Below are 25,921 nucleotides of genomic sequence, written 5' to 3' on the forward strand. Positions count from 1 at the left end.
TTCTTAGGATGTTCTGATGGGTTGCCAGGTTTTGAATTGCTGGATAACATGGTAATCCTTGTAATGGGATTCCTACTGTGTATCAAGTGCTTCTGCATGGACTGTCTCTCTGTCTTCCCCACTACACTGTGATGTAGGCGGTATTTATTAGGGGAAATGTTGATTCATCTCCTGATGTTTCCTCCCATATGGAGGCAGCTCTACAAGCTGTAACTCTCCTGTCTCATCTCCATCCCCTTATTCACTAGTGATCTATCTCCTTGCTAAGTTTGGAAGAAGAAATCGAACACATGTAGTCTAGGCTCTTCCTCTTCTTCCTTTATGGAGCTGGCCGGCCTGCAGAGACCAGGTGCTCTCAAATGCACTCCTCTTTCCTAGAAATCCCTCTCCACATGCTCTGTCCCTCGCCTGCAGGGGTCTGCAGGGGAGGGACCCTCCCCAGTGCAGTGCAGCTGCAACTGGGCAGGAAGAAGCCCTCCTCATCTCAAGGTTCAATGTTATAGGTGCAGGTAAAACTAACATCATCAAATATCAGTTTACCAAGGTGAAATCTTGTTCTATACCTGGCTCTCTTCTTTGTCTTACATTTCTATTTGTTCAAAGCTCTGACAGGGAAGAGGGGTGCTATTGATTGGGCTCCTCAGGACCCCTTCCTTATTACATGTTTCCAGATAAAACCATTTTTTGACACCAGAGTCTAAGCTCTTTCCTCTGCCCGCTCAGGGAACCTCTGGAGAGGGCTTCTCAAACTCACTCCACATGCACATCCAATCCCCTGGAAATTTGTGAAAATGTAGATTCTGATTCTGAAGGTCTGGGATGGGTTTAGAGTGTCTGCATTTCTAAACAGCTTCCAGGTGACTCTGATGTCACCATTGGAAGGTCCACACTGGACCCATGAGGTTACGTAAAGGATCACTTCCAGATGTCCAGAGCCATACAGGTTGTGATGGGCAGAATAACAACCCCTCAAAGACACCCATGCCTTAGTCTCTGGAATCTGTGAATATGCTACCTTATATGGCAAAGGGGACTTAAGGTTGCTCATCAGCTGACCTTAAAATAGGGAGAGTAACCTGATGAACTGGGTATTCCTAGTGTACTCACAAGGGTCCCTAAAAGTGGAAGAGGGAGGCAGGAGAGGAAATCAGAGTGATGCTGTGTGAGAACTCCATCAACCACTGCTGGCTTTGATATGGAGGAAGAGGGCACCAGCAAGAGAGCCTGGGTAGCCTGTACCCTGCGTGGAAAATGCAAGAAAACAGGTTCTCCCCCAGAGCCTCCGGAAAGAATGCAGCCCTGCCAACACCTTGGCAACAGCTCAGTGTGACCTGTGTCTGACCTACAGAGCAGTAAGATAATACATTTTTATTATTTTCAGCCACGAAGACTGTGGTCATCTGTTTTGGCATCAGTAGGAAACTAATACACAGATACTTCCCTTCCAGCAGCATAATCTCTAAGCCTGGACTATTTCAGCCAGGGAACCAGCCTGAGAGGTTTATGTGTAGGGAGATGCTTGGTAAAAATGTAGTGTTCCTTGATGAAAAAGTCTAAAGTTTTAAATGCTAAAACTACCAGACTGAGAGAATAGGACCAACTAATGCCTGAACAAGTTTGATTTTAAGTTAAGTGAGCATGACGAGCACGTTGTTAAAAACTCAGACCTGATTAAATCTCTGATGAAGCACAGCATGATAAATGCCAGGCGACCACAGCTCTGTGAAAACTGAATGCAGCGTGCAGAGCGGGGGAGATTTCCTGTGGGGCTGGATGCCTGCGCCTGAGGAAGGCAACATGGTCACCACGTGGTTTGTGCTAATAGTGGTTTTCTGCTGCAGGGAAACATCTCGTCCACGCTGCCCGGTCTGTTTTTTTTTTTTCTCAGATAAAGAGTGGGAGGATAAAGAAGTTGCGATGGTATCACTTACTGTGGGGAGACCCACTCATTCTGGGCCAAGTCTTCACCAGCTGAATGTCAGGTTATGAAAATAAACTTTTAAAATACTTCTACCCAGAGCTGGAGAATGGAAGTGTGGCTGCTGGAATTAGCATAATTCATGTGATTGGGTGTATTTATTTATTCAATCATTATTTCATGTATTCTGTCATTGGCCCATTCATTCATCAAATATTTGCTATGCATCTACCCTATGCCCAGCCTTGACAACACAAGGTGAAACACTGTGTAGTCTTACTCTCAAGGAGATGTCAATCTAGTTGAAGAGAATGATCTGTGCTCCCGTGTATAGTATTGAGTGCTCTGTTCACTAATTGAGCTCTGCCCTCAGATGCTAAGGAAACATGGGTGCCTAATTCAGTCTAGGTTTGGGGGTAAAGAGGGAGTCAGAGAGGGTTTGAGGAGGAGGTAATGTTCAGGATGAACTTTAAAAGGAGAGAATTAGTTTGGAGCAGACATTCTAGTGGGAGGAGCAACATGGTACTATGAAAGAGCATCGAACATTCTGGACTTGGGTGTGGCCAGAATTCAGGGTGCATTCCTATAGGGATCTAAGAAGAGGTGAGGCTGGAAAGACAAGCCTGATCCTGAATTGTTGTGCATTCCTTGCTAAGAAAGTGAGAAGAGTGAAAATGGTGAGTGTTAGGTAGGGATGTGAACAGCTACCAGGGTGCTGTGGGGAAAGTGTCCTGACAGGAGGGAGTCTGGGTGCAGGTAGGCCAGATGGGAACAAAGGGAATTGCAGAGTCTGAATGGGGCCACAGGCATGGATGCTCTTTTTCAGGAAAGACTCACCTTAGCACTAAACTAAAGTGTGTTCTAAATTGGGATGAGGGCTTCAAAATGTATCCAGCTCACTTGAAAAAGCATGAAGGAAATAGTAGGAAAGTGGCAAACGTGGAAGGTTCTTGTTGGTGGCTGTGATATATTCTTTAGGCTCCAAAAGAGTTTGTGGACGGAGAATGGATGGATGTGAGGACTGTGTTTAATATCCAATTTTATATTGTTGTCGTCTGTTGTGATTATAGGCTTGGCTCTTGGTTTTTTATTCAGAACCATTTATTCGGAAAATTTCTTATTCAGAATTCGAGTTTATTTCTCATTAATTCAGTGGTGGCTTTCTGTAACCTAGTGATTCAATTACCTAATAGCACCTGCCTGAAATGATTAACATAAGAGGAAGCCATGGGGTTATATTTGATATAAATGATTTGTTTGCTGAAGTTGTAATTTTATTAAGGGGGGACCCAGTGAACCACCTTTGCAAATGAGGCAAGGTGCTGGTTTCTGCGAGGTACCTGGAAGGTTAATGAATGATTAGCAGCTAACAAATGACAGCATGGCCCAGGAGGAAAGTGGAGCTTCTCAAGTGGTGGGTCAGCATCCTGGAAAAATGAGGAATGGTTTCTAAGGGACTGTGCGGTCCACTTCCTGATAAGGTTGGGTATCAAGGAGAGAGCAAGAAGTGACCGTGCTCATGATATCACTCCCTGACACACCTTCAATCTAATTTCTTGAACCATTTCCATATGGATCAAGCAGGGATTGAACTTCACCACTCCCTTCTGGGTTTCTGTTTCTCTGAAACAGATCCAGGCAGACCGGTGCCAGCAGGACCTGAGCTTTTCTGAAGTGACTATGGCAATATACTAGGATCTTTCAGTTAGCGGCTGATTTAAGAGTTTAAGTCAGAGGGAACAGGAAGAATTAGGGCACTATCTATTAAAAAATATTCTATTATTTTGTTCAGCAATTGAAAAAATACATTTTATTTGTAGTGCATTGTTTAGTAATTATACCCATTTGTTGATAGAAGAATAAACATGTGGATATGTGCACAACTTATACGTCATATAAGCACAGAGATAATTTGTACTTCTCAAGACATAAATTGAATATTTTCATGATTTTGACACCTTTTAATCCCTGAGAGTTCTGAAGCACAAATTAGTACATCTGAAAGCTGAGAGAGAGAGAGAGAGAGAGAGAGAGAGAGAGAGAGAGAGAGAGAGAGAGAGAGAGCCCTTCAAATACAGCACAGTGGTGTCAACCCCTCACCTCTAAATCCATATCCATCCCCACAAGTAGAGGTGCTGAAATATCTTTTCTGGACACTTTCCTCTACCTCCCCTCAACATTTCCTCCTTTGCTCTTCTCACATATGCTTCAGCTCCTGTACTGCTTTATCTTTATATTCTAGAAAAAATAGGAGCCTGTGGCGCAGTGCTGCCTATCGCCATAGTGGTATTCTAGGAGTTCTTTTCTGGGAGACTGTGTAAGTCAACTGTGTGACTTCACAGGGGAAAAGTACACCATGTGCAGGTGGAGGAATAAGCAGGTGGAGGATGATTTTTTTCTACCCAAATTCCTTTTGTGAGGACTGATCTACTCAAAAGTTTGGTTTGACCTACTCCCATGAAATGTGTCTTCCCTACCTCTTCCCTAATCTTCTCCTTATAAGGGACACAGGTTGACATTTAAGCAGTTGAAAAAATGGAATAATTTCATGGGAATTTTTAAAAATACAGATTCCTAGGCCAGTCCCCAAATGATAGAATTAGCCTCTCCATGAGGTGAGACCTAGGAATCTGTATTTTTGTAAAAACTGTCCTGCTGGTTTTGGTTTTGGTATACTTGGTCAAAAAGGTAGCATTTAGGTCCCAGAGGCAGAGAACGTGTGTTTCATACACATTTCCTTGTACAGATGATAAGTTTCTTTAGCTGACTCTGATCCCTTTATTTGCTGATCCCTTTATTTGCTGAGCAAGACACCTTGCTCACATCTCCGCATATGTGATGTGGGTCTGGATCATTTGTCTATTTTTAGTTAGTCTACCCACTGTGCATGTTTCCAGGCTGCTCAGCACAAAAACACAAGCAGCATTGGAGATCCTAGTGCATACCCATTCCCTAGGTTCCTTCCCAGAGCCCAGTGTGCTAGACAAGCACAAGAAAGAACTCCGGAGCCTTAGAGAAACAAGCTCCTAATTCTCTACTTAGGAGGAGTGTTGATGGTTTAAGTAAATAAATAAATAAATATCTCCTTCGTTCATTAATTTCTTCTGAAAACTCACAGATTTCCCAGATATTACACTGAAATATAATATTTCTGTAAGCAGATATGTTTACACATTTGTAATCATGTGTATTGTCATGACTCAATTTGAGAACAAAATTTAGATTGCAAGCTTGAATTGCTGCTTCAGCTAGGTCTGTTCATCCTGGACTGGCTTCATGCACAACAAATGCCTTGTACAAGCAAGAGCAGCTACATTAAGCCAAGTCACCCACAGGGCCAGGTCTAGTAAACATCTCTCAGACTGCACAGTCTTGGGACACACAGGTATGTCCACACAGGTCTGTCCTCAATCCCATCCCCATTCCTCCTCTCATATCTCGCCCCTACAGTGCTAAATACCATCACAAGGCTCCTGATTTTCATGGAGGTCATCATCTTTTCCATTAATGTCATTATCATATTCCAGGGTCCATTAGAACTCCTACTGTAATGAGAACTTTGGGAGTAGCTGTTCATTATTTTCCTGGTCACCTGCAGCTCTAGTTGTCATGATGAATGCCCTGCATACAATTCTCACCTGTATCACACAGTCCCTCTTGCTACCATTAAGAGGATCATATTTTTCCCCCCATTCTATAGTCATCACCTCATTATAACTCCATTACCTTTTAGCATCATCTACATTATAACTCCATTATCTTTCACATAGCCACCATTACCTCCCTTATCACCCCCTCTACATTTCAGTTGCCCTCACCTTCTCCTTTACAGCCACGAGCTTTTCAATTACAGGTCCATTATCTTTATTATTACCTCAGTTACAAGCATAATTGCTACCATAACAAATTTCAATGTCTTTATCCACCCCTCTGCCATGCAAGAACCTGGCCACCTTGGCCACCTTTGATAAAGTTACAGACATCTCTATTATACACCGGACATGTAGTCCAACATCTCCATTAATGTTAGAATTCCCTTCTTTTCTTTCATCAAATCACCCATGATAATGTTAACTACAAAAGTTCCGCCACTTTCTACAGCAATTTCACTATTGCCATTGTCACTCTTATTTACAACTCACTCCTGCATCCTCATTTATCTTTCTGTAACAGCCAGAGAGTAATAATCCTCATCTTAAAGATACCAACACAGTCCTCTGTTACAGTCACCTCTCTGACTCTAAGAATTCTAACTACCAATGTCTTCCTTAAGGCAATTCAAGACCATACTAATATAACTGCAGTGCATACTGGCATTTCTGATCTTCCAGTGTATGTGTTCGGGGGAAGCAAATTGTTTACAATTGTCCCCGTTTTATCCATTAAATTTTGAGCTCATGGTAGACTAGACCTCATTTCCTTCCAAGAGCACTTAGCATCTGGACAAAGTTAACATTCAGCAGGTGTGGCTGATTGAAGGACCAAAAATGCATCACCACGCTTCCTTTATCTTTACACTTGCAGTCTATTGCTGTCGCATTGATCACTATCAAAACCTCATCAATATACTCTTTACCATTTCATTACCTCAGGCTCTTCCTCTTCATGGAGAGATGCATCTACTCTTCCATTTCTCGGCCATTATCACAATAATTATCACAGCTTCAATTGCAGTGGCTCCATTACAATTCATTACCTCTTCTGATGAAGTAGAGATAGGCTACTCCACCGGGGTGCCCCGCTTTCCTTTCAGAACAGCCCTCAGCTCCCACAAGGAATCATGGTCTCTTTGCCACCAACTCTATTGTGACTTCTCCCCCAACATGCTTTCATCATTGCATAAGTGATATTTACACTCTAACTTGGAAGTGACAAGATTCAACTTACAAAAGGCAGCCTGATTTCCTTCCTGGTGTCTGGCTGTATGGTCTTGGATAAATCATTCAGGATAGTGCTTGCGTGAAGGAGCCCTGGACTCAAACTACTTGGGTTCAAATTCCTGTTCTTCTACTTACTAAGTTGTTTGAATTCATGCAAATTATTTAGCTTTTCTGCATCTGGATTTTCTTATCCATAAAATAGAGATAGTAATAATACCTACTATTGTTGGTTGTTGGGAGGAACAAACCAGTTAATACACATAAAGTAATCAAAAAGTGCTTAGCATGTAGAAAACACTTGATAAATCTTAACTCCTCTCAGGACTCTATTTTTCCCTAGCTTGAGAATGAGGGTTGAGGTAGAATGAACTCTAAAGTCCTAGATTGAACATTTGATGGGTCTGTGATTCTGGTATCAGATGAACAGAGTTCTGGCAGAATCCTTACATTACAATTCTTAAATCATCTCCCAGCTTTATTGTTCTCTGCTGACTCAGCAGAGACGTGTGGCACTCCCTTGGCCCATAGCCACAGTTGTTCTGCACTGGGGCCGATTTCCAGGCATTTTCTTCCTCAAGCCTAACGAACAACTTGCTGTGGTTTTGCCACTGCTGGACTTAGCTGCATACTCGTATATTAACCCTGCCACCTGGCCAACCTCACAAATAGCCCTGCTCTGTTTTTCCATATTAAACAATGCTGAGCCTTCTCAGGTGGCACTTGAACATGTCTAACTTTAATGTTGGAGCTATCCAGTTGGTCAGGGCTGCTCCAGGCCTCATGGCCAAGGATGCATGGTTTGATTCTGGCTTTGTTGCATTGTGATTTTTCTGCTCTTCTCTCTCTCTCTCTCTCCTTCTGGCTGTATTTTCTCCCCACCTTCTCATTAGCTCTCCATGTCCACCACTTGCATCCATAACCCTAAATCCTGCCTTTTCTAGCAGGGTGCCACGTTCTAAAATTATTTTTCCCTCTTCTTGTCTCCTTATTTCTCCTCTTCTCTGCTTTTTCCTCCTTCCATGGCCCTTAGACAGAAATTCTACTAACATAATTAGCATTCCACTGTGGATAAACAAGTCTCTCAGAGAACACCTACCTTTCTGAAGGGAAATCTGGAAGAGGCAACACCTTGACAAGAATATACCTCAAATAGTAGGATTTCAGACAACTTGGCAGAACTGGTGTTATTCATTTGTTAGTTTGTGTCCTTTTCTTAAAATCTGGATGGGATGAGGATGGGATGGGAAGTAATTTGAGGGGCAGGGAGATTCCACTGTGCCAATCAAAATATATTTTGTTGGCGATATCCTGCTCTCCATAGAACCCTTTGAAATGTATTTAATATATCATCCTTACTTTACCAATCTCTTCATTTCTCACAGAGCCTCCTAGAACCTCCAGCTAATGAAGCCATCTCATTTGCTGTGGAGCTTCTGTGGGTTCTTTACACCCAATTGTTAGTCATATGAGAACTCAGTTGTCAATGGTCACTCTGAAAGGTATGAGGTTTTCAGTGTAAACAGCATTCCTGTCAAGTAAACATGAGGAAAAATGCCTGACTTTGTGATTACAGAGGCAACAAAAACCGACTGGCTGTGGTCCAATTCTACATAGATGACTGGGACCACAGAAATATTTTCTGCCTCTAAATTGTTGGTCTTTGGCCAAGGCAATCCAAGGGTTGGCACCGGTGTCCAGGGACACGTGAGTGGCAGCTGCTCTACCATCACCATCCTCAGAAACTTTTTCTGTTTTCTCTTCTCTTTCATCTCCTCCTTTTGTTCTTACTTTTTCCTCTTACTTTATTTTATAGTCTGAGGTGTCATGTTCATTTGGTCTTCCTGGGTTTGTGTCACCTCTATTCTCAAGGCCCAGCTCAATGCTTGTGGCCTCTCCCATGGGGTTTTCTCTGGTCTCCGCCACTCCCATGAACCCAATGACACTTGCTCTATTTCTGCTTTCACTACTATAACACAGTCAACGCCAGGAAGTAGTATTTAGGGCTTGATTGTATTGTCATGAACTGATATTTTGTTTGTTTCCTGGGTTTAGAATAGCCCTCTTGGATAAATTCTTAGCCCTTTGAGTGCAGCAAGCATGATACATACTTCTTTTGTGTGGCCTGTAATGCATGCTTTTATACTTGACACAAAAATTGCTCAACAAAGACTTGCTTAACTATGCCTTCTACTAGTTTCTCTTAATTTTCCTTTAGCTGCCTTGCATTTCCTTTTATACACCCCACTCCGCTTCTCCTTTTCTTTTCTCCTGCCTAAATGCCACAGGCTGGCACCACTCAAAGCCACTGCTTAAGTGTGCTGGATGCCACGCAGGCTTAGGAGATTTCTGACTCCTAGTTTCCTAGGAGCTAGGGACCGTGTCTAAGAGTGACAACTTGGGTACCACACTAGATAGGGCTAAATCATGGCCAATCAGAATCTTTTGGTTTGAGACATTGTATGTTCTTACTCATAAGTGGGAGCTAAGCTGTGAGGATGCAAAGGCATAAGAATGACACAATGGACTTTGGGCACTCAGCAGGAAAGGGTGGAAAGGGAGTAGGGGATGAAAGACTACAAATTGGGTGCAGCATATACTGCTCGGGTGATGGGTGCACCAAAATCTCACAGATCACCACTAAAGAGCTTACTCATGTAATCAAACACCACCTGTTCTCCATTAACCTATGGAAATTAAAAAAAATTTTTTTTTTAAACAGAACTTATGCAAAACTACAATCTGTAGGCAAAACAATTAAGTTAATACAATATGTAGTACTGGAAAAAAAAAAAAAGAATCATTTGGTTTGGCATGAGACAGAGAGGCTAACCCCAAGGATGTAAAACGATGCCAAGAGGAAAAAAAAAAAAAAAGCTGTTATGAGGCCATTTAGGTCCACACATAAAGAAACTCGATCACAAAATTATCAGTACTGGTTCACTTGTTAATGACGCATTTGTTAACAACATAGATACTTTCATTTGGGGAAAAATCCGGACAATTTAAATTTGCCTTTATGACATACCAGCGGATAATTTTATAAAGCTTTTTCACCATAAATATGGGTCCTGCTTATGATCAATTCTCATCTGTATGTTGGAAAGCAATTTCAGTAAGTACTTAGCTTAATCAATTTGTATCTGCACATTGACCTTCGGGACTCTGTGCGTGGGTCCCATCATGCAGTGTGCTCTGCAATTCTCTGTCTCTTTAGACAGCATATTTCTCAATATTTGTACATGGTTTTCATATTCAATCAATGCAATCATCTGTTCTCTCCTTTCAACCACTTCCCTTGACTGCGGAGGTGAGAATCCAGCAGCGCCTCTGTCACTTGTGTGTGTTAGAGAATACTTGTTTACTATTTCCCCAAAACCTGAAGAACTGCAAAGATAGTGGGGCATTGTGGGATAGCAAGAATAATGTGAAAAATAAAAATAAATTCATAAACTTGTTTACACAATTATGCAAATGATGAGCACTTATACATGGCTGATTCCTCAATTATTCATGGTTTGAAGCCCTTGAAAATTCAATTCAACTCAATAACTTTTTCTTCAGTTCTTATTATCAGCAAGGTACTGTAATTTGAGGAAGGGGAGACAAAGATACAATTTGATAAGGAACATTAGAGAAATACACAAATGACTGCAATACAAGTTGAATAAGCACAGTAAGAAAAAGTACAATACATGCTCTGAGGGTTTAGTGCAGAAGACATAACATCTGTTTGGGTGGATTCTTGGAGAATGGAGGAGATTACGTTAGAATCCCCTCTTCTCCATCCCTAGCACAGGTTATTTTGGTTGAGGTCCTTATCACCTCTCATTTGGACTATTAGAGCAACTTCCTATCTGATCTCCCCCTCGAATTGCTGTTTCCTGAGTGATCTTTCTAAAGGCAACCTGATTATATCACTCCTGCCTTTAAACCCTCTATTGTTCCCATTGTCTGCAAGAAACGGTTAAAGTTTCTCAGGATCTCCACTCAAAGTCTAAATGTCTGTCATTCTGTGAAGCCTCAGTACTCCTTGTCTCCCTGCCATGTACATAGCGCCTTCTACACATCATGCTGCTTGGGCTCCATGATCTCAATGACCTTGCCCATGCTCCTCCTCCTACTGGACTGGCCTCCCTCTTCTCTCTTTTTCTCATTTCCTTTCATGGGTCCCCCGTTTGCTGGAGAACTCCTTTGACACTTTCCTTGCTGCCCGCTCCTGCAAGACAGGGCTGATGATTCTCACCCTGCCTCTCTATAGTGCATAGCCTCACCATCTCACTACCACACTGTAATTAGGCGTGATGGAAGCACGCCTTGCCTTCCTTGTAAGAGTGTGTTCAGAGTCCAGACGGGGTGTGGCACCTAGTGTATGCTAAATGCATGTCTGCGGAATTATGTTGAATTTGTTGCACGGGTAGGTAGGATGCATTGTTTTCCATAGGATTCAGGGATAAGTAAATGGTGAGAAGTGAATGTAGAATGTTCTTCCCTGGAATCCAGGACAAGAGAAAGAGAGAGTGAATAAGGAAATCAAGGGAAAGTTTTTTTGTTTGTTTGTTTTAATGGAGACCAAGTCTCATTTACAAGCAGAAGAAAAAGAACTTATAGAGAATGAGAAAATGCAAGTAAGGAAAGGAGAGCAATGGGTGGATCAGGCTATAGAGAAGGGTAAGGAAGAGACCAAGGACTCAGTGGAAGAGTTAGTTGTGGCCAGGAGGAACCCTTTCTCTCCAGAGACATGTCAAAAGCAAGTTGGGCAGGATGATTGCACAGAAGCATTCTGAGAAGGAGAGCGAAACTGAGCAAGCTCTTTCTGTATAGCTCCAGGCTTAGTGAAGGAGGAGGTGAGTTTGCATGTAAACTGCCAGTTGATGCATCCAATGCCATTACATTTTGCACATGTAAACCACAAGATGTTGAGAGCAAACACAAGTGCTAGGAAGGTACTTGGACAAGCAGTCACCTGTTAGATAATATGGTCTTAATTAAAGCCTTGTCACAATGGCACGGAATGCTTAATTTCCTGAGACGTGGGTGGGCCAAGACATGGAGGTTCTGCCAAGACCTTCTCTGATAGTCCTCTTTCCCCTTCCATGGTGATATGGTTTGGCTGTGTCCCCACCCAAATCTCATCTTGAATTGCAGTTCCCGTAATTCCCACATGTCATGGGAGAGACCTGGTGGGAGGTACTCGAATCATGTGGACGGTTACCTCTATACTGCTATTTTCATGATGGTGAGTGAGTTTTCCTGAGATCTGACGGTTTTATAAGGGGCTTTTCCCTTTTTGCTTGGCACTTCTCCTTCCTGCCATCATGTGAAGAAGGACATATTTGCTTCCCCTTCGGCCATGATTATAAGTTTCCTGAGGCCTCCTAACCATGCTGAACTGTGAGTCAATTAAACCTCTTTCTTTTATAAATAACCCAGTCCCAGGCAGTTCTTTACAGAAGTGTGAGAACAGACTAATACACATAGGGAACAGCCACTTGAGCTCTGACTGATCAGAGGTTTGGCACAGAGTCAAACACTGCAATTCTGGAGTTGTACTTTGCTGAGCCTCCTTAATCTGGTTTTATCACGCAGGAAAGCAGACATTTACACTCTAACTGTAGTTTCTGATCAAAGCCATAGTTTAAATGGATTATAAGTAATTTCCTCCTGAAATCGCTCAAGAGTCCCTGAAGTCTGGGGTGAGTTTTGGACTGGCAGGGCCAGTGCAGGAAAGGTGGGTTTGCCCGCAGCTATGCCCAAGCCCCAGGTCCCCTCCTTCACCTACCTGGCTCCTTGGAGTCCTTAACATCCCTCCAGGGAAATATGGTGGGCAGTCATTCCCCACCTGAGTGCTAATGCTCAAGGGTTAAGCTCAAGGTTTAGCTTCTCTTGAAAGTCTGTAAGAGCAGCTACATTTGTTGAACATTTCACAGAGAAGGTTAAATTCAGGGACACTTCTTTCATGACCACCCATATCTAGAAGGGCAAACCATGTTTTTAGGAGTTCAAGATTTAATTCTGGGGATAGCCAGGTGCCTAGTTTGGTTGGGACAATATAGCAAGCAGATAACTCGGTTTATTTGTTTGTAAGAATACATTTACCTAAACATTGAACCATCTGTTTATGTCCACTTTTGCTTGTTTTTTAAAATTCCTCTTTCCCACTTTGCTTTTATTTTTATAAAATCTGACAGAAGGGTATTAAGTTGAAAGGCTATGTCTATTTGGCTTGATAAGCGTGTTTTTCCTTTTTGGGAGTGAACCCACCCTTAAGAGTTACAGAGTGTGCTGAAAATATTCATAAAGTGAAACATTCATATTTCTCACTATTTTACATTATTCTCTGCCAAAGTCAGGTACTAACAGCATTAATATCAAAGTAAATTGCTAAATAATAGTTGCTCAATAAAGGTTATTGTCTGGAACTGAAAGTTATCATAAGGTGTGGGGGTATAGAATGAAGCTTTTCCATAAATTATCACCACTGAAAGATAGAACTCTGTCCTGGGCCCCTTCCCCTAAATTACCATTTTTTGAAAGTGCATGATCATGGAGACATATCTACACACAGAATCATAGACCGTTAGAGATGAAGGGCACCTTATGGACACATACAAACCCAGTTTTAGGCTGCAAAATGGGAGAAGGTAGTATGGTATTTCAAAACCTGTCTGCAGTACAGAGCAGGCTTGAAGCTGGGAGCTCAACTCCCCAAATATCACATTTATCTCAATTTGGTAAGAAGCTGAAAACCTATCTGGGACCATTTAAATTCTAATGTTATTAACGGCTCATCTAATCAGCTTTTAAAATAAGCTGCTTCGAATGCATGGGAAATGAAGGTGATATAGAAGCAGGCAAGCAAGGCAGTTCAGGCCAGCCTGTGAGCACCTGGGTTTGAATTGCCAAGGAGCCATGAGGGGACCTGGCTGCCTACCTATTTGGGAACTCCTGCAATTCCAACACCAAGCCATGCTAGTGAAAAGTGATTTGTAAATGTGTGGGGTAGGGGACTAATCTGGACAAGCTATGTTCTCCTGTGAGGTGTTCAGACACATGTGACAAGTTTGGCTCGGAAAGATGGACTACCCTCTGTGCCAGAAGGTGACTTTGAGATTTAATCAGCAGGGTTTGTCAAATATTCTTTTATCCCAAGTGCTTTCCCTGAGCAGAGTGCAGGTCGGTAAAAATGTCTTCATTGTAATACACTGTCAGTGATGCTTTTGTGACAGGCACCATTAGCTGCTGGTACACCGTGGTCCACCCTCCAGCTCTGCTTGGTTGCAGAGAACTTGATCTGAACCAGCTGGTATCCTAGAAGCAGCAAATTCACCAAGTCTCCCTTAGGTGTGAATGGTTAATAGCCAGCATGATAAGATAATGCCTCTTGTGAACTTGAATGTTCAAAGGTGTTTTAAATGGCATGGAGTACTTTGCAGTCAAGTGCCCCCAAGGGAGGCAGGCTGCCACTGAGGGTATTCTGGACTGATTCAAACACGGGGCTTCAGAAAAGACTTGCCTTAAGTCTGCAGAGTAGCATGATGGAAACGGAGACTGCAGTGAGTCTGAGGAAGAAAATGAGCTCCTGAACAAACTTTTCTGAACAAACTTTAGCAATTGTATAACAGAGACAGAAGACTGCTGGCCGTATTATTGTTTTGTACAATGAAAAAGGGCCACACCTGTTTGAAAAGTTCCCAGTTCAGTATATCAAGCTTGAGTGCCATGGAAAGTTATTAAAGGAGCAAAATATTCACTGTGCCTGCCAACTCTGTGAATCCTAACAGCCTTCTCCTGTGGACCATTTTTAAGAGGTTATTATTTCAACCTGAAAATTCTTTAGACATATATATGTGGTATGAAAAAGGAATTAGGAAAGCTTTTAAATTAAAGGAAATAAAACGACAGGTTTTTCCTCCAGCCATATAGTTATGGATAGAGATAAAGAGATGGATACTTTTTCATAATACTTTATTAGGGGTATTGGAACTCCAGAAATTTTAGAGTGAGACTGGTGAATAATTTAGCACTGATTCATGCAGGCCCAGTGCAGGCACGGGCAGGCTGGGAGTCAAGTCTAGCTTCTTGGAGGGACTGAGCATAGTAACACACTTTTATTACCAACCGCATCATGAAATGCATTCAGAAATATTTTATGAGAAGCCAAAGCCTCGGTACCCCGTTTCTCCAGCTTTTTCAGAGACTACAGGAAGCCCAGAGGAGCTAATGCATTTCAAGGAGACTAGCCCCCAGGGTGTTGTTTCAATAACAAAGGGTCTCGGATCCCTGGGAATATGCAGTTACTAACGAAAGCCTCAAACTGGCCAAGGGAATGATTAATGATCAAATGTTCACAGGAAATGGTACCTTTCGTGATGGTGTCCTCGATGTTTTCTCTTTATTGCACGTTCTTTAATCCTAATTCCAAAAGAAACCTGTCCTCTATGCAGTTAAAATGATATAGCCACCTGAAACAGAAATAAGGGAGGGAAGAAATATATTAATGGTTTCAAAATAAGAAAGCCTGGTTTCCTTTTTATTCTAAGTGCCACATCTCCTTTAAAATAAATTTGTATATGCACCATGTGAATTTCCAAAGCAAAAGAAAATTGTTGCTTAGTTGCTTCTTCTCTCCAGAGACTTTCATTTATTTCATTGATTTTCTTTCATTCATCTCATAGTTTTCAATAAAAAGGTAAATATTTGAGGTAAACAAATCTATAGAATGATTATAAATCCAGAAATGTGCTTCAGGTCTTTGAAAGTGGCTGTAATAACATGCTTAGCTGATCTGATTATGACAAATGCTTGGTACTCCCTCCAAAAAGCCTTCCATACAAACCTCTGCTCCCCAATCTGACCCCCTCTTATGTCCTTAATGTCCTTGGCACTCTAAGCATTCCTATGTTGTGAAAGTCTCCATGTACTATAAACCTCTTTGTTTGTGCCATGCTCACTCTGGACTCCCAACTTTTCAGGGTCAGAGTCTTTGACTTGCTCACTGCTCTAGTTCCTGTCCCAAGCACAATGCCAGTGCATAAAAGTTCAACAAAGAAGGAATAAATGCATGCAAAACAAAGAGTCATTCTCCCAGGTTAGAACAACCTCCAATAGAAGCAGTGGCATCGATTGTTAAGTGAGAGGCTTCTGAGTAAGCAAATTTGTCAGCCTCTGTAATCAGGGGTCCTACACAGATCTTGGACCAGGGCCTCCACTACAAAATTTCCAAGGAGGTGTCAACACAGTTGGTGGCTCGATGATTATGCCTTCAAGGGCTTGCTTCTCACAAACCCTGCTAAGTCTTCTCCAAATGGGACACTGAGCCTCAGGGATATCATTTATAGATGCCTCAAGAGGATGGATTTGCAAAAATTAGGTGATGTCTGAGAGAGGAAGAAGCAGGCATTTGGCTGAGGTGCAGGCTTGATCATTTAAGACATTTGTGAATAAATTAACCTTCCCTGGAAGACCTCATGAAACCTCAGAACTGGAAGAAGTGTAAAGATTATTTAGCTCTGAAGAGCAAACATTTTCCATCTTGAGTGAATACTCCAGTGCATCCACCGTGGCTGCCTGGAGAGTGGGGACAAGAAGAATTCTGAGGTGGCATCACAGGGAAAGAACTGGTCATCAATGGGTTTGCCAGGGTCCAGGACTGGGAGGTGTTGCGGGTGATATAAATGCCAGGTATTTTTCTCTTCCAATTCTAATCTGGCTGCTCACCAAATGGAAGAATTGCAGGTTCTTTGGACAGTGTAATTTAGATGGTTTTTGTCCACAAATTGCAGCCTCTTTGGGGGGCAGATAGCTCTGAGACTAGAAAATCTCTCCTTCCATGGAATTACAACTCCCCCTCCTGTTTGCTTCCATCCACTGACCTTTCTTTTCCTCATCCTCACCTGTGAGGTGCTGACTTCACTCTCAGAAAGCTGGTCCAATATCTTTTGAACCAACTACATCAAAAGTCATGAAAAATATTAGGAAAATCCCCTTCACTTGAGTTTATTAAAAACACTGAGTACCTTTGATATGCTATTTTATTGTTATCTGTTTCTCCAACTAGATGTAGGCACAGTTGTTCACTCATTGAACTAACACATTTATTACATTTTAAAGTTCTTCATTTGATATTCCTAAAATTATAAAAGTGACACATGCTTATTATAATAAAAAAGTCAATATAAAAATGCATGCAGAAGATGCTAATCATTTCCCCCAATCTCAGTTCCTTAAGTAACATTTTAATACACTGGTAAGTATCCTTCCACACTGTCATAATTCCCAGGAAACAGCTTGAGACTGGATATGCACACAGAAGGCTTACTGAGAGTTAACTCCTGAAGGCTAGGGCACCTGGGGGAAGTACAGGAAGTGGAACTGGCCAGAGGGAACATTGGAGTTGTCCTGCATTGAAAAAGGACCCACGTCTTTGGGCCCCACATGCACCCATCTTTGGCTCTGGGCTGCCCCAGGGAGAGGATGGGCAAAGAAGCTCTTTTTGGCTGATGGTGATTCCTGAAAAGGGACTCAGCTGTGAGCTGTCAGCAGCCAACGCTCCCAGCAGCTGCAGAATTGAGTGCCTCAGTTGGGTGGTGTCTCAAAGCACCCAAATATACACCCTCCCTTTTGCTCATTTAAACCTAATTACGCATATATAACAGATATACGGGATGTTTTTGTTTATCGTTTTAAACTGAAATACTCTGCAACTTGCTTTGACTTAACATACAAACATCATCATTTTTCCTCTAATTTATTTATGCATACATACACATACTTTTACAAGATTATATTATACTTGTAGAATTTTTAGTGCACTCTCTTTTTTTTTTCCTCCATTGCTTGCCTCTCTCTACCTCCTCTCCTTCCCTGCACCATCCACGTTACCTCAGCCCCTGTGTTGGCAGCATGGAGCACATCCTTTTAGAATTCCTTTCACACTCATTTAACCACATACATACATATGTGAATGTAGATATGCGCACTTATTTACTTTTTCAGTCATTGGCAGCAACCATTTACTGAGAGCCTTGTGAGTACCCAGGCCCATGCCAGGCACCGGGAATACGAGGAAGAGGATACAGCCACCACCTGCAAGGAGCTCCTGTCTTTGAGGGAGAGGGACATGGGAACTTGTCAGGGCATGCACCTCCAAAGTGATTTAGAGGACTAGAACTAGAATGTGGGGCTTCTGTATTCTAGTCCTGTCCTCTTTTCCACTTAACCAGTTTTATTTATTTAAACAGGTTTCCAACTGTTGACTGAGCAACTGCCAAACTGAACTGCAGTGTGTGTGCCAATCTTTCTGAAGTCATTACCACACTAGCTCTGATAGAATGCAGCTCATTGTGAACCCCATATACTGGCCCTGTAATATCTTACCTCACTAATAGATCCACTTAATTTGATGAACAAGTCCTACAGCCCTAATGATATCACACAAAGGCCTTATCTTAAGATAGATTCATATAACTGGTGACAAGGCAAAGGATTATTATGACAGCCATTCTTGAAGCTGATGTGTCACAATGTAGTCACATATTCTTGCAGCAGCAAGTTCTAGAGGCAAAACTATTAGCTGAGACAAATATGGGGTACAGGGCTCATGCTCCCAAGTCCTTTTAACTTACAGTTTCAGAGGGATCAGAGGGAGAGGGGAAGTGGCACCCCAAGAGACATACATGAGAGTAAAGAGCATGCTGACCCGACTCTCCAGCAGCTTCAGCAAATGGATGTGTTCTTTCTGTCCATGCTGCAACCTACTCATTTACCTGCATGTCCCCTTTTCAGTGTCCAGCATTATCTGGGGTCAACTTGCAACAGCTCATCTTTGGGAAAACTTTCCTGTGAAATATATCTGGGAAATGTACATTGTATTTTCCTTCCTCATCAAGTGCTGACCCCTCTGTAACACAGGTGAGTTCAGCCATCTGAGGGACTTGGCTTGGACTTCGTAGCATGGGCTCCCTGCCCCTGACTGCCTTGGCAAGAGCTGAGGATCTGGACAGTCCAAAAAGTGCAGCCCAAGAGACTCTGTTGACTCAATCACAGAGTTTTCTCCAGAGCTTTGTGTTTTTGTCCTCTTTGGCTTAGGTGAGTCATGGACTTTAGAAGAAAGACACCTGCTGGGTCAGGTGAGATCCAACAATCAAGGACTGCAGAAGTTTCAGACTTCACAGTAACAATTCATTTTGACATGCAGTATAAGCCTTGTTGCTTGAAAGGTTTTGGTTGACGTACTGCAAATTGCTGGAGATGTTCCCGTAATGGCTATTTGATCCCAAGGATGCTGGTCAGCTATAGACAAAATTGCCCAATACCCCAAAGTATGGTCAATTCATTTTGTTTTCAATTCTCACAGCAGTTGGTTGCTGAACAATGGATCAGATTGTGAACAGCCTTCAAATTGTACTTAGTCATCTTAATGTGAAAATGGGAAATTTAGGCAACTGTTGGTGATCTGACCCATATTCTGCCTCAGACTCACAAAGTTTCCTACCAGGAGGGATCTTGAATGGCTGCTATTTCAGACTCCTACTTTCAGGCATACAAATCTGAATGTTTCTTAGAAGGATTTCTCTGACCCGCTGGTACTGGCAAGGCTTTGCAATTCAGCAGAGTGTAAGAAGTTCATGAATTCTCCATTTACCTACTGACGCATAACAAATTACCCTAAAACTCAGTGGTTGAAAATAATAAACATTTATTATCTCATAATTTCTGTGGGTCAGGAATTCAGAAGCAGTTTATCTGAGTGGTTCTGGCTAAGGGTCTCTCATGAGGTTTCAGTCAAGATGTTGAAGGCTGCAGTCTTCAACCTGGTAGGAATAGAGGATCTGCTTCCAAGATGACTTATTTGTGTGATATTGGTCATTGCAGGAGGCCTCAGCTGCTCCCCAAGTGGGCTTCTACAAGGGTTCTTGAGTGTCCTTACAACATGCTGGCTAACTTCCCCCAGAGTGAACAATCTGATAAAGCGCAAGGTGGAAGCCACAGTGTCTTATAAGACTAAGCTCACCATCATTTCTGCAATATTCTACTGGTACACAGGTTAGCCCCCTTAATGAGGGAAAAAGCTGCAGAAGGGTATGAATGCCATAAAGCAAGGATCAACTGGGGGTCATCTTGAAGGCTAGCTGCTACAAATGCTTTCACTTTTGCTTTGTCAATAATGGTAAAGACAAGAAAGAAGACATTTCTCTTTCTTGTATCTACCTGGAACAACAAATGAAAAGTGTAACATTTAGCTCAAATCCTAGCTCCTGGCAGCCACAGACTTGGAAAGGAATTTACTGAAACCCTCTAAGCACTTATTTTCTTATCTGTAAGGTGGGAATAATAATATTTCTTTACAGGGTTGCTGTGAGAATTTACTTAGGAATTATATGTAAAAGTCTTAGCTCAGTGTGGAGCAGAAGGAAGGAACTCGAAACTTGTTAGTTCTTTCCCTTCTCTCACATTCTTTCCTCTTGGGGTCATGATGTAACAACTGAATGCTGTAGTCAAATGGCTGGTCCTCAAAGTCAGCCTTCCTCCCCACTCACCCGACACCACCCTGTTTCGTAAATCCTGGGAAGGGCTCGGCCTTGGCTATTTAGGTTTCTCGTTTCCTGAGGAAGATTTGCTGAGGCTTAATAAAATCAGGATGTGTGAGAGACACTGAAGTTCTTTCATATCTTAATTAGCAGTTAATTAAGTGGAGGTGCTGGTGTCTGGAATATCTGACAGATGGATTCCATAATTATCTTTTATTATTATTACTAAGGAAAATATGATCAGGGAGTTCAAGTTTTCCCAGAATCTCAGGTTTAATTGAATGACCCAGTGGAGGATCAAAATGAACAGGCTGCCCTTTCTGCGTTGTTTTATTAAAAATATTTTGAAATTGAGTGGTGCCTTGCATGCAGGAGCTTTGCTGGTGATGTTTAACTAGGCCTAGAGGAAGCTTGGTGGGCCACCTCGGGGTTGCAGGGTCCCTCCAGGAAAGCACACAGTCACACTTTGATGACTGCACAAGCAGCATTTTATTAACACCCCGCTCCTCCTCCCAGGGAAGGTCTTGGTTTGGAGGTCAGAAGACATTGCTTTAAGGTCTGAAGTAGAGAAGAGAAGAGAGGTGCTTTTTAAATGTTGCCATAATGATATTGGCCTCAGTCTTTTAGAATTTTCATCCAGGAGGTGCAACAAATGCCTAATTTGATGTTGGTGACTCAACAACCTCATGCTCACACAAGAGCAATAGACCATCCTGGCTGAGGCTGGCCATGCCTGCAGGACTCACAGGGTTGGGTGTCCTGAGGGATGTTGAAGAAAGTAAGCTGGGGCCTGCCTCTCTTGTATCCTGAATTCGCATGGGGTGGACTCTCCACAGAAGTTGTTTAACAGTGACTAGACAAGCCATTCTAAGCCTTCAGTCTTCTAGAGTTTCCTTGGGACAGCTGAACATATGTCAGACTACATTCTCACCTCGGAGAGAGCTGCACAGTGTCACTATCCACACACAGGTGTGTGTTTGTGCAGATGGCATCACACCTCCTAGATTTAGTGCTACCTCATTCTCATGATTTCTAAAGGGATTATTTGGATGAGTCGTCACACACTGCCCAAGTGCATCAGGGCTCTGACCTGGGTGTCTGGCAGGTTCTAAGTGGTGTCAGTTGGTATCCTTTATCTAGTTAGCAATTTCCATTATTCATAATTCAGGATTCAGACAAGATCATTCATCAGGTGTAACAAGAGATTTGAGATCTGTGGGACAGCTGGTACTAGAGGAGCTGCAGGATTCTGGCTTGGCTTCTGGGCTGCTAAGGTAAAGACTGGCTTTCCCTGCCTATAGTGGCTGATAGATATGGTTTGGCTCTGTGTCCCCACCCAAATCTCACCTTGAATTGTAATAATCCCCACATGTCAAGGACGTGGCCAGGTGGAGATAATAGAATCATAAGGGTGGTTTCCTCCATGCTGCTGTTCTCATGAGAGCGACTGAGTTCTCAGGAGATCTGATGGTTTTATAAGAGGATTTTCCCCCTCTGCTTGGTACTTTTCTCTCTTGCCACCATGTGAAGAAGGACATGTTTACTTCCCCTGCCACCATGATTGTAAGTTTCCTGAGGCCTCCCCAGGCCTGTGGAACTCTGAGTCAATTAAACCTCTTTTCTTTTAAATTACCCAGTCTTGGGTATTTCTTCATAGCAATGTGAGCATGGACTAATAAAGAGGCCATGCTGAGAAGAGCAGAAGCCCTTTTCCAAAAAGGGGCTGCATGTAGCTTCTGGCCTGTATTTGCGGTCCTTAGAGTTGGCTGTTTGCTGAAGTCCCTGATCAGCATTCCCTGTTCCTCAATGTCCCTCTAAGTGAAGAAATTACAATTGAATAATCCTACCTGCAGCAGATTCAGTGCATGAAAAATAGATTAGCAATGAGCTCCATGTCTCAACAGTTAAACTACTATACCAACTGTTAACAGTGGCTCTCTCTGGAGGTGTTTTTAAATCTTTGTCTTTTTTTGCTTAATCGGTATTTCCTAACTTTGCTATAATGTTTATATTTGGCCTAATAATGAGAAAATAAATATTTTAAAATTTTAGAAAGCATGGAATTTAGAAAGCATTATTTTGTGAAGTTTTATAGCAATGATTCTTAGCCTGGGGTTCACAGAGGGTCCATGAACTTAAATGGAAAAAGACTGCATCTTTAATTTCACCAACCTCTAGCTAAAATTTAGCAGCTCCTCTACTTTTAAATGTAGGCAACAAGTCACAGTAGTATCAACAGAAGCTATAATTTTATCACCAATAGAAATCACAGATATTTTTATATCTCATTACAGTTGTTGCAGATGTGTTGAAATATTATTTAAGCTTATTACCAACTTCAGGATTACAGTAGTTATTAGACCTGCCAGCAGATCTTGTTATTTACTGTGTTAATAAAGAAACACATATATTACTATGCCACAAATTTATTTTTTTAATATTTTGATAGTGCTATTTCAATTAAAAATGCAGTTTCCTTTGTAATCTTATATATTTTATTTTATACATTTATACCGTTATTTTGAGAAGGATTCGTACGCTTCACCAGGCTGGTTGAATTTTTTCCATGCCATTAAAAAGAGTCAGAACCCTAGCCTTGGGGAGGAAGAAATGGCTGGCATCTGTGGACACTGCCTTGGCTAGGGCCTAGGTGTCCTGAGCACTGCCCTGCAGAATCCTCACAAAGAGTTAAGAAGGAAAGTTCCATCATTATCCCCATTTTACAGTCAGGAAACTGAGACACAAAGCGATTATGTAACTTGCTCAGGGTCACTGAATTTCCAAGTGGCAGAGCTGAAATGAGAGCTCGGGCAGGCAGGATCCAGATGGCCTCCTTTGTCCTTCCTTCTGTTAGCACCACAGATGAGTCAATATTTATTGTACTCCTTCATGTGTTTGTGTGAGGCGGGGTCATCCACTGATGTCTGGAAGTTTGAGGGGGATATGTTTGACCTTCCCAGCTAAAATACAAATAACTCAAGGGCAGCAGAGTCTGGGCTAAGTTTTTTTGTTCATCTCTTCCAGGCACCAAAGGAAGTGGAATTAAGGAATTCTATTTCTCTGAGCACTAGGATAATTAGCAAATATTATAGAAATTCAGTCATTGAAGGTATTCCCTGACCCTCAATTCATGTTTGGGCCTCATATTGGAAGTGTACTTCTTGGCCAAGTGGGCCCATTCTTCTTGGGATGAGCCTTCCTCCAAGCCAGGAGTGTTCCCTAGCCTCCACTCTGCCTCTTCCCCGCTCCACCTTCCATTCACACTTTTTTGCCCACAGCCTCTCTGCATCTAAAGGAAGCAGGAAGTTCGGGTGGCCAAAGCTTGACAGAGACAAATGCTTCATTACCAGGAGGCCTCAGTGCATGATCGTTAAGTGATCACCAAACCTGGAATGCCACACTGGAAGTGCACCCCTTGGAGAGCACTTAACAGGCCCTAATTGTATTTGCTAGCCATCAATCACCAGGGTAATTTCCTGTCTTAAGACATGTGCTCTCCTCAGTGAGAGAGCCAAAAATGAGTCCAAAAAGGGAAAGAGAAAGCTTCAGAATGAAGGAGAGTTCTGGTCCTCTCTTCACCTGATATAAAGCCCTTCCTTGCCCAGGTGTGGACCTAGGGGAATATTTCTTCTCTCCTCTAAATGGCTCTCGTAGGGCAGGTAATTGCTTACTCAGTGCTTGGCTGGCAAAGCTGTGACCTTCAGGAGCAGAGCCTGAGTACATTTTTTCCTGCTGGTGGCTCTCAGGCCATCCTCCAAGGTAGTCAGTTTCCTCTCAAAGGATCTGACTTGAGGGACTGAGGTGACTCACCCAGGGATCTCTGTCATCTCCGAATAAGTTCAATTTTAATTTGCTTGATATTGTCATCTCCCTTGGATCTGTAATTAAGAGGGGATGAGTTGCTAGAATGATAAAAGCTTGACTTGTCAGACATTTGATGAAGGACTTTGGGTTAGGTTGGGCTGTGAGCCAAAACCCTTCTGTATCCCCCAGTCAACATGAGAACGGAGAACACAGGACTCTCAGAGTAGATGGCACAAATAGCACCTAAGTCCCTCTCACTCGTCAGGGGCCTAGCCAGGCATCTGTGTGGACCAGGGTCTGTTTCTAGGACTAGGAACTGGTGGAATGGTGCAGAACTGGTGATGGGGGGGCGGTTCCAGTTAAACAGGAAGTGGATCCAACTAAGAGTCAAGTGCAAATCCAGTGGAGACATGATTGCCATTTTGAGTGGGATAATTCTCTTTCGGGTGAAACCCTCCAAGGTCACAATGTGGAGAAGTAGAGTATTTCAGAAACCTGAGAATGGGCAAAATACGGGAGATAAAGCTGGAACTTAAGAGCTTAGTGCATATATCAGCAGGCCAGGATATTGGACACAAGGTCAGAACAAGGCACAAGGGGTCCACGGGCCATGACCGTGGCTGGGGTGTTCACAGTTGCTCTGTGCAGATGACAACCTGTGGAAAATGGGAAGGGGTGGTACAGGGTCAAAGCAGAGAGTAACCAGCTACAGTGTGACTACAAGGCCACTGTCCTTTGGGCTACAATGGTTTGAGTAGAGTCTCAACTTAGCAGAACCTGTGTTCAGGTCAGAAAGTTCCCTGAGAAAAAAATGTTTGAAGAAATTTTCCTTACAGTTCATTTCCAAATATGGAGGTATAAGAGATTAATCCAATGTGGAGTGTTGATTGTGGGTTAATACAAAGTAGGCCCTGGAAAATGAAAATATATTTTCTTTAGGCAGCAACTGGGTCTTCAAAAATTAAAATTCTATCTAAAACCTTGACTTCTTGGGATTATGCTATGATCCAAGGTTGTTGTGTAGCCTTATGTTTTAGAGTACACTATTACCATAGGGGGTGAGTTGATTCCTCTTTGGATGAGACTTTCCAGGGTGCTGGAGGTAGACTTCCATCCCTGGCCTCCATCCATGTTGTGTTGGTATGCCTTCTGACAAGCATGTTGACTACCAACAATATCCATCCACACACACACATTTCCAAATATTCCCAGGGTGGGAGGGAGGAGGCGGGCAAGACAGACTCTGGCTAAACAGCTATTTTCTTGGCGTACAGGAAGGTTGCTGATGCCCCAGATGTTGGGATTATGCTCAAGAACTTGAGGCAGAGGCTTGAGAGCCTCCTCAGACCCTGAGATCTCAACCTAGTCAGAGCTGGCCAATTCCCAAGTGGTGGAATTTCAGGACAAGGCCATCCTCATGGGGGAAGAGAAAAACATGCTTTCAACAGTTTCACCCTTTTACATTTATGTTTGAACTGATATTGTGAGATCCTTGAAGACATACATAGTGACTTTTTCATTCTAGTCTCCCCAGTCGGTGAGGGCCTGATGAATAAGAAAATATAGCCTTGAAGGCCGGGCACGGTGGCTCAAGCCTGTAATCCCAGCACTTTGGGAGGCCGAGACGGGCGGATCACGAGGTCAGGAGATTGAGACCATCCTGGCTAATACGGTGAAACCCGGTCTCTACTAAAAAATACAAAAAACTAGCTGGGCGAGGTGGCGTGTGCCTGTAGTCCCAGCTACTCGGGAGGCTGAGGCAGGAGAATGGCGTAAACCCGGGAGGGGGA

The 25,921-nt window shown here is 42.7% G+C and overlaps 1 protein-coding gene across 1 annotated transcript in view; it reads right to left on the bottom strand.

The window, feature by feature from the left end:
* The window catches only part of TNR (tenascin R), a 425,799-nt gene that overhangs the window by 190,590 nt on the left and 209,288 nt on the right, over window positions 1-25,921 (bottom strand). Inside the window, exon 2 of the mRNA XM_033199012.1 lies at window positions 15,160-15,260. The gene's annotated coding sequence lies outside the window, so the exon portion shown is untranslated. The remainder of the gene's footprint in view (window positions 1-15,159; window positions 15,261-25,921) is intronic.

This window comes from Trachypithecus francoisi, unplaced genomic scaffold, assembly GCF_009764315.1.
Source record: "Trachypithecus francoisi isolate TF-2019V2 unplaced genomic scaffold, Tfra_2.0 Lachesis_group5, whole genome shotgun sequence".
NCBI lineage: Eukaryota > Metazoa > Chordata > Mammalia > Primates > Cercopithecidae > Trachypithecus > Trachypithecus francoisi.